Below are 10,333 nucleotides of genomic sequence, written 5' to 3' on the forward strand. Positions count from 1 at the left end.
TTTTCATCTAAAATATTGTTTTCATCAGTATCATTAATCTGATTTTCCAATTGCTCAGAAAAATTTTGTTTTTTTTTAATAAAAATTCGCATCTCTTTATCCGATTAGTAATATCTATCAAGCTTTTAATAACAAATGTTTTAAAATTTTCGTTTTCTGTAGAAGAGGACAAATATATATAATGCTTTTTTTAAATTTATAATTATATATGGAAACTAACGGCCGTATTCATAGATCTTCCTTGAGGAATAAGGAATCCTTATTCGCTAAAACACGTTTCATAGATCTTCCTTTATCAAATAAGGAACCTTATTGGCTCCCTTATCTCAAGGGAGGTTGCGAGCTTCCTTGAAAAGTGAAGTGGCGATTGCAAACTTTTATTAGCAGAAGACGATAACAACCTATAAAGTGTCACTATTATTGCTGCTCCATGTGTTAAAATGGATAACGAATTTTTAAATAATTCAGATGATGAACTTGTTAATGAAAATGCGGAAAATTATATTCGTTGGCGTTTACCAAAAAAGTACATTCGTAACGGGGAAAATTTAATTGAATTTTACGAAGATGAACCTTTTAAAAACCGATATAGATTTAATAAAAGATGTGTAATTGAGATCTTATTACCACTGGTATACGAGCAGTTAAAACGAGATAAGCGCGGATTGCCGATTTCTCTAATTATGCAGTTATTAATAACTTTACGATTTTATGCAACCAGGAGTTTTCAAGTATGTATGTAAATATTGTAAATATGTAAATATATGTATGTAAATATATGGTTTTAAATCTGCCGCTCCTGTTTTTTTTATTTTCAATTACTTTTTCTTCTGAGATTAATTGAGCAAGGAGTGTCCGTTCCGTGTCCGTATAATGAACATTTTTTTATTCGCAATCCATAATTGCACTCATATATGACACTTTGAATTAGTTGAAGAAAAATTGGTTATGTAAAAAAAAAAGATGCTCTCTCTGAACATTGACATAATTGAAGTTAAAATTATAAATTACCAAAAGTTCCTAGAGAATAGGAATCCCCCTCGTCCATCGGTCGCGCCGCGGATCTCCCTTCCCCGCGCGGACCCCCTCGTCCATCGGTCGCGCCGCGGATCCCCCTTTCCCGCGCGTGACGTCACTCCCGGCGCGCCGCAATTCCCTCTTCCCCGTGCGTGACGTCACTCCCCCCGCGCCGCGGTTCCCCTCGCACCTCACCCCCCCTGAGAGGACCTGAGTTAGAACCGGCCTAGCTATACTACTACTATATGTTATTTACTTGTTTAGAACAATTTATTCATTTTTTAAGTTTTATATCATTTCAAGTTATTATTATATTATTTAGTTTGTATTATATTATACATATTATATGTTTGTATTATTTTATATTACATTATTTAATTTGTTGTAATGTGTTCTCTTTTTTGAAAGTGTAATTTGTATAATCATTATAAATATTCATTATCAAAATTTTTTTTACAGAAATCGGCGCTTTATCTATGCTCACAAAATACTTTTAAAAGACCGTTACTAGGATTATGAGAATATTGTTTACAAACGAAGTAACTGCAAAATTCAGTTGGACTGGACAAAAAGAAAAGAAAGAGAAATTTGAAACGCTGTTTTTATGGAAAATCATATTTGGTAAGAATAGATTTATAATTTATTTAAATCTGAAATTTTATTCAAAACTTCATTTCTTTTTGTAAAAGTAGAGTTGTTAATATTACAAAATATTTATAAATTTATATTTTAACTTTTCCTTTCATAAATTATATCACGTATTGACACGCGCAACATAATCTGCTTGTTGTCATCGAGCAATCTGCGCCTCGAGTGCGCTATGCATTTAATGTGTTTCTTTCTTGAAGTAAGATTAATAAATAATAAATATATAATAATAAATGTATAATAATAATTTAACTTAATGAAACGCTTATAAATATAGTTTTTTATGAAAAAGGATATAATACTATTTTTTTAATTTTTATAATTATTTTTATAATTAGTAAAGTAAAAATTATATTTTTTATACAAATGTGTTAATGCTATTTTCAGATTTAAAAGAACATTTCTTAAAATATATTGTAAAATTGTTAATAATAAGTGGCACGTTTAAACTCTATTTTTTGCGTGGCACGAAATTTCATATACTCTATATTTTACATGAACTTTATTTCACTTTAATAAAAAAAATATATTTACATTAATAATGTTTAAATTTATTTTTTAATATGTTCTATGATCATTTTAGATGTTATAAGAAGTAAATTCAAGGATGTCAGTGAAGGAGATAAGCGCACTTCTTAAAATTTGGTTGTCCCATGCACAGGACCGAATAAAAAGACAGAAATGATTATTTCTCTAAAAAAGAATTTTAGAACTTAGTATTAATAATGTCATATATTTACTTAATCTTTTATAATTTCTATTTAGTGTTTAAGATACTTATTTAATATAAAGATTATAAATTCAAAGATTATAATTATAAATGCTGTTTTTAAAAATATTGTTTCTTTTATAAAAAGATTAGAATTTTTTGTTATACAACAAATTAAAAGATATTTATATAAAGTTATAAAGAATTTTAAAAAATTTAAAAGTAAACAATAAAAAAAAATTTTATTTAATGAAAATAAAATTTATAATTTGTTCATTTTCCTATATATTTTTCGCATTGATTAATAGGCAATATTTATAAACTATTATCTTTTTAATATTATTTATAGAATTTTTAATAATATTTATAGAATATTAAATATTTATGATTTATAATATTAAATACTAATATTTTTTTAAGGTTCATATAATATTACAATAACATTAAATAACATTATTTCTTTAATATTTATATAATATTATTAGGAGCGGACATACAACCATCTATTAGTATTTCAAAATTGTTATATAAATATTATAAAATATTATATTTAATATTCTAAGAATATTTCTAACATATTACTTAATATTAAATAATATCACGCGCTTATAGGGTTATGACCTGTCACTTTTAATTTTACGAAAATCTTATAATGATTATTTGTAGATGTAACTTTTTTTCCTTTCAAATCGAAATACAATTGAACAAAAAATGTTAAAAAGAGAATGGTATATTTTGTAGAGATAATACAGATTTTATGACTCATAACAACTTCATTTATCAATGTCCCCTCTATCACTTTGAGTAATTTAGTCAGCGTGAAAAGAATAGAAAATGAAAGTTTGTATAATGAGAAAGGTGCATAATGAACACGAAACCTTAATGCAGATTATGTATCTTTAACTGACGCATATTATTAATTACATAACATAGAAAATTTCAATTTTGCAATTTCTGAATATATTTAAGTTTGATTAACACTGTATCATCAATGTCAGTCAAATTTTCCGCTCTTTTTTTATCATCACAATCTTGAAATCTAATATGTAAACAAGTGGCAGGTATAATCGCCGAAACATCATTATCGCTAATCATGAAAATTGCTTCAAATTTAAACTTTTAATATTTAATATACATTGACATACATATTACTACAAAATAAATATGATTAAGAAAAAATATAAATTATGTATTTCGTGGCTTTTAATTTCATTTAAAAAATAGCATGCAATGACATTTTATGTTATTCATAAGTTTGTGGCAAAAATTATTTATGTGTTTGCTATTAATATTATTTATGATTTTATGTTTATATTTTTTTTAAATAAATACTGCATTAAAAAACTTTGTTCGTTTCAGTCAATTTTAAAATTAATTTCAGATGCCTTTGTTAAAATTACAATTTCAAAATCCCCTACATATAAATAATTTGTACATATTCAAATATATGATATATATTGCAACATCTACAGGTATTGCAAAATCTTTTTATATGGTCTTTTTGCTAAAAGTAATTATCCCGGATACTCGTGATCTCTTTATTGGCTTCGAAAAAATTTACTGCTAAGATTATAGATTAAATAACAATTTCTCGAGCCTCGAATGCATTTATTGTAGTTTTTTACAATTTTCTCAGTAAAAAATAATCGCAATATATATTCTCAAGGATAATTCGCGCGATATTACACACTTATATAAGTGCAAATACAAATTACATCACTTATATAAGTGCAAATGCATTCTTAAAATTTCATGAAAATGACCTGACAACTGATCTTAAATAATCTTTTTCATAATTTTTTTAATAACACAGTAACTGTATAAGTAATATGTGTACATGTATATTTGTTTTATTTGTATATGTATATTTATAATATGTATATTTGTGTACGAATCGATATTGAAAAACTTTAGTACTCGATAAATGTGCAAGTCAAATTACAAAATTATAATCGTTTGAATACAAATAATCGATCTATCGTCAATTTTCTTTTAGCATGATTCTTATTTGCGCAGAGATTTTCCCCATGTAGCACATATTCGTTTCAAAAACGTTTCACAAATGTTTCTTCGAACCGTATCATATCATATCATATCATATGGGACACCCTGTATATATGTATATATGTATATAGAGTGTCCCATTTTAATCGATCACCCCGAATAACTTTTTTAATTTTGATTGTAGAAAAAAAGTTTCAGACAAAAGTTATATGATTTCAAGGGGGACATAAGATGGTGACAATTATTTGACCTTGGAGAGTCATTTGAAGGTGTTTCTCTCTCTCTCCCTCTCTCTCTTTCTCGTTTGGAAATTTTTATCATAGTTTATTATATACATATAAATTATAATGTTTTATATAATTTGTTAAATTAATTTAATAGTACTTCAAAATGTTATAAGATTTCAAAAAATTAACGTTGTTATCCTATTATTTAACATATGATGTGAATCAAAGATACAAATGAAAATATTACGAAAATTTATTATTAAATTTTAAATATAAATAGATTTAATTAATTAAGGTTGTTCAAACTAAAATGTTTTTAAACAATGAATGGTAATATATGCACGAGATTAGCAAATAGAACTGATATTTTTATATAGATGTTTCAAAGAATACGAACTGAAAAGCTTCAAGTTTTGAAGAAAGTGATACCGTTTAATGGTGACATATGTTCAGATAACTTGGGTCTTACTGTTAAAGAACGTGAGCATCTTATAAGTGAGGTAAACATAATATTTCATTGCGCCGCGAGTCTTCGAATGAATGCGAAATTGAAAGATGCCGTCGAAATGAACATGGTAAGATATTAGCTTTCATAAAGAAATTTAAATCTAATCAATTTAAGTCAATTTAAGTTAATTACCAATCTAGTCAATTTGAACAATTAAATTTATATTTTCTATAACGTGTTGTTAATTATTTACATTGGATGCGAAGTTCTTGATTACAGTGTAATTGTTTTTAAACTTTTTAAACTGTTTTTAAACTCACACGATAGATTTTTATATAAAAATATAGATAGATATTTATTTTTAGAAAACCTTATATTAAAGCAACATAAAAATCAAAGGACTCCGCACAAATCTTATGAGACAGTGGTTTCAGTGAAATTGTGTAAAAGTTGGATATGTTTTAATTTATGACTACGTGATCAAAAGTCCCAATGAGCAGCGATCTTTAAAAATGATTTTTCGTTACAGACGTTCAAAACGGACAGATTCGCTGAAGATGTATTCGACATTACATATAGAAATATATTGATATATTCGCGTGTATGCATGAGTCTCTCTCTCTCTCTCTCTCTCTCTCTCTCTCTCTCTCTCTCTCTCTCTCTCTCTCTCTCTCTCTCTCTCTCTCTCTCTCTCTCTCTCTCTCTCTCTCTCTCTCTCTCTCTCTCTCTCTCTCTCTCTCTCTCTCTCTCTCTCTCTCTCTCTCTCTCTCTCTCTCTCTCTCTCTCTCTCTCTCTCTCTCTCTCTCTCTCTCTCTCTCTCTCTCTCTCTCTCTCTCTCCGTGTGTGTGTGTGTGTGTGTGTGTGTGTGTGTGTGTGTGTGTGTGTGTGTGTGTGTGTGTGTGTGTGTGTGTGTGTGTGTGTGGGTGGGTGGGTGTGGGTGGGTGTGTGTGGGTGTGTGTGGGTGTGGGTGTGTGGGTGGGTGTGTGTGTGTGTGTGTACATAAAGCATAGTATGAAGTACTTTTTTGTTAAGTACTTTTCGAGTTATAAGGCTTGAAATAATTTCTTAATTTTATATAAACCATAAAATATCTCGTAAAATATTTATTTTTCGATTATATTATCTCAATATTTTTATGCGTGAAATAATGAGAGGAATTAATTAGTACAATGGAAACACATAGTTGTTTTTAAGAAAAATATATAATTTGCAATTAATGGTTACATATCTTTTCTTAAACAACTATGTGTTTTCTTTATACCAATAAATTCCTCCTATTATTTCACACATAAAAATATTGAAATAACATCATCGAAAATTGAATATTTTATGAAATATTTTATGGGTGTGTAAAATTAAGAAATGATTTCAAGCCTCATGACTCGAAAAGTACTTAACAAAAAAATTCTTTATTGTAGTGCTTTGGAAAGCTCTTGAGATGAATTATAAAAATGTACGATAAAAAATGTGAGTTCCACTTAAAAAAACAAAGTTGAAATCCATATGACCTTAGCACATTCACTCAATGTTAAACCAATGTCACTATCAGATATCCCTTTCCGAGCTTTACAACTTTTATCTGAAACATTTTTTCATCCTACCACTTTCTGCGATGTTAATCGGGTGCACAATTAAAACGAGATACCCTGTATATACATATGCACACATACATAATATCATGACATCTTCAGCGTACGTGAATCTAATTGTCCGTTTTGAACATCTGTAACAAAAAATCTGTCCATTTCTAAAATACGTGCACATTGGGATTTTTGATCAGGAAGTCATAAACTAAGACAACTTTTACACAATTTCACTGAAATCACTTTTCCATAAGATTTGCGCGAGATCCGTTATAAATAATGAGACATAATATATCTTTTAGACTTAATTTTGCATATTATAATATTCTTAATGATTTATAAGACATGAGATTTTGACTTAATTTTCAAGAGAGGTACCAAAAGGGTACTAAACTTGGGAAAAGAAATGAAGCATCTGCAAGCTTTTATACATCTAAGCACAGCCTTCTGTCACGTTGGTCAAAAGGAAGTAGGCGAGCGTATATATGACTCCTCTAATGACCCTGAGGATATCATGAGACTCGTTCAATGCTTAGATGAAGATACTATCGATCTTATTACGCCAGAGTAATTAAAAATCAATGATTTTAATAATTAATAACATTCAGCATAAGCGTATCACGCGCAAGTATATATTTTATTTAGTCACTAATAATGTATTTTTTAAATTATAATTTTTTTTAACTATTTAAAATATATAAAAATTTTAAATATTTGAATATTTAAAAATTATTATATAAATTAATGAAATAAACAAACTACATTCATGAAAGAATATTAATAAACAATATTAGTGTAAGTATAATGTTTATAACTAATGTTTATAATGTTTAATTAAATTAAGTTATTTCTCTCTCTTAACTGTGTAAATGAAAATATATGAGATTTTGCGTGTTTATCTTTGCAATTTTTTTAGATTACTATACCCGCATCCAAATACTTATACATATTCAAAACATCTAACCGAAAAGTTGGTAGCTAATGAATTTCCCGCACTACCTTGTTGCATTGCTAGACCATCAATCGGTAATTATCGATATATCATATTAATTATAAAAAGATTATAAAATATAATATCTCAGCGAGTACTATGTATAGACAAAAAAGAATATAAAAATTAATGAATCTCGTCGCAGTGTTTCCTTCTTACAAGGAGCCGTTACCAGGATGGGTCGATAATTTAAATGGAGCTATAGGATTACTTGTCGGTGGCGGTCAGGGTGTTATCAGATCGATGCATTGCAACGGCAATTATAATGCCGAAATTATACCAGTTGATCTTGCAATTAATGATTTGATCATAATTGCATATAAAATTGCCACTGGCCTGAGAAAGTAAGTTTCGATTTTGCTCAAACTTTTCTTCTGCAATAGTAAAATATATTATAATTTAAATTAAAGTGGAATTTATCATCTAATATTATGCTCATAATATAGACAAGTCTTTTTGTCACTAGTGCTCCTTAAAACATTTTTTTTCTTATCAAGATTATATAATATTTTAAATTGTTAAAGTATTCCAAATTAAAGTTTCGTAAATTGTTAAAATATCTCATCTTTTTTTAAAATTTTAACCTTTTCTTAAATTTATTGTCGTGACTTATTAAAAATATGAAATTACTACAATTTATTACAATTTACTACAATTTCTACATTATTTAAAATTATGCAATAGAGAGCAATGTTCAAAAGCTTTTCATATGTTCTTTCATCGATTGCATTCTTTAACTATTTTATATTTACACAATTGTTACTTAAATAAATAAATAAAAAATATTAATTTTTTCTGTTTGATTTGTCATATATAGTTCGGAAAGTATACTCGTAGTCAATATGACATCGCAAATCGATACATTGCGTGTCACATGGAGCGAGGTATGGAAGAGCAGTAAACAACTTATTCACAAATATCCTTTCGAGGGACAAATTTGGTATCCAGATGGCGACATACATAGCAATAAATTTGTGCATAATATTATCGTCTTACTCTTCCACATTATACCCGCATACTTCATCGACTTTCTGATGCTGATATTTCGACGAAAGAGATTGTAAGTTTCATATATTTTAATACTTTTAGACATTATATATATTTTATCAATTATTATCTGTTGACATTTCTTGCTTTTTTATACGTAATTACACAATATTATGTAACTGTATAAATTTCTTTAACTATTATCTTTTTTCGTTATTCTTACAAACAGTATGGTCAGAATCCAGAAAAAATTTTAGACAGTCTGGCCGTATTGCAATATTTCACCACGCGGCAATGGATATTTTATAATAAAAATATAATTATTTTGTGCAACGATCTAACACCATTAGATAAAAAAATATTTCCAACTATGATTTATAATGTCGATGAAATGGAATACTTTAAGCATTTAGTCCTTGGCATGCGGCAATATTGCATGAAAGAAGATCTATCTACTTTGCCGAAAGCCCGTCGGCATCAAACAATGTGAGTATTCTTTATATAAATTTATTAAATTTCGCGAAATTTTCGTACAATCAAACTATACCATTGCCATGCTAGGAATAAAATCTGCTAAGTATTTTATAGAGATCTTCAAAACATGTACAAACAATAAGATTTTGTCAATAAGCAGAAGAGAGAAGTGGATATATTTGATTATAATATTTGCGGAATTTTTGTATATTAATAATACATTTTTTACATTTTTAAGCAAAAATATTTTATCATATATCAAAGAAGAAAAGAAGAAACTAAATATCTGAAGAAACTGAATATCTTTGAAATTATTTCTCATATAAATGTGTACTTTTTTCCTCAATGTTACAGATACATTTTCCGCTTATATTTCATGTTTATATAAATTACATGTAATTACCGTTTCTGGTGCAACAACGATTTAATCCACTTTTCTCTAAAAATTTGAGAAAATTATTTTTTAGATTTTTAAATTATAAATTTAAATAAATTAAATTTTATAATATATTAATTAAAATTATATAATAAATCTAAACTTAAATTATATAATAAATCTAAATATATATTAAGATTAAACTCTGAATTAATTTAAAATTAATTTTTTAAATTTCTTGGAAATTTAAAATGTATTTTTATTTAAAACTTTTATGTTATCTTATTCTATGAAGCTCATTTATTTCAGGATGTACGTTATTCATATCACGACAATATACTTGTTTTACTACAGTGTATTATATTTTATTTGTAACAATGTTGAAATAGTAAGATTTTTCTTGGATTACGTTACTGAGAAAATAAAATCGCTACCGTTTATAGGCAGATTCATAGGACATGTTTAAGAGTTTATTTGTAAAGCAAACGTTGTATTGCATTTGTGTTTATTGCACTATATACATAATTTGTGGAACGTAAAGATAAGAACAGGAGAAACTATAATCTCTTGATTGTTCATTGACCGACTCATCACTCTCTGTCTTACATATTTGTATTTTTTAAACTATAATACTTATACTTATGCAGAATGGGGTATGAATTATAGAGTGAAAACGAAGCTCAATATATTATCAGTAATCTACTAATTACTATCAGAATTACTATCAGAAATCTTCTCACGATTATCAATATTAGCTATAATATAAAGACAAAGACATTAAATTTTACATCGCGGACAGTTCTAAAAAGAAAAGAAGTAAATCTTACTAAACGTTTTTATTAATTCCTCAATAAAAGTATAAATGTAAC

At 27.2% G+C, this 10,333-nt stretch overlaps 1 pseudogene across 1 annotated transcript; it reads left to right on the forward strand.

Moving 5' to 3' along the window:
* The first annotated feature begins 4,982 nt into the window (after window positions 1–4,982).
* LOC145968329 (putative fatty acyl-CoA reductase CG5065) lies at window positions 4,983–9,930 on the forward strand (annotated as a pseudogene). Its single transcript, XR_014437718.1, has 7 exons — window positions 4,983–5,180; window positions 7,007–7,203; window positions 7,553–7,662; window positions 7,773–7,971; window positions 8,445–8,687; window positions 8,844–9,100; window positions 9,774–9,930. The product of XR_014437718.1 is annotated as a putative fatty acyl-CoA reductase CG5065 (transcript).
* The last annotated feature ends 403 nt before the right edge of the window (window positions 9,931–10,333 follow it).

The sequence above is a fragment of the Camponotus vicinus genome, unplaced genomic scaffold, assembly GCF_025532165.1.
Source record: "Camponotus vicinus isolate PSW18456_S1 unplaced genomic scaffold, iyCamVici1.0 SCAF_3, whole genome shotgun sequence".
In the NCBI taxonomy this organism is placed as follows: domain Eukaryota; kingdom Metazoa; phylum Arthropoda; class Insecta; order Hymenoptera; family Formicidae; genus Camponotus; species Camponotus vicinus.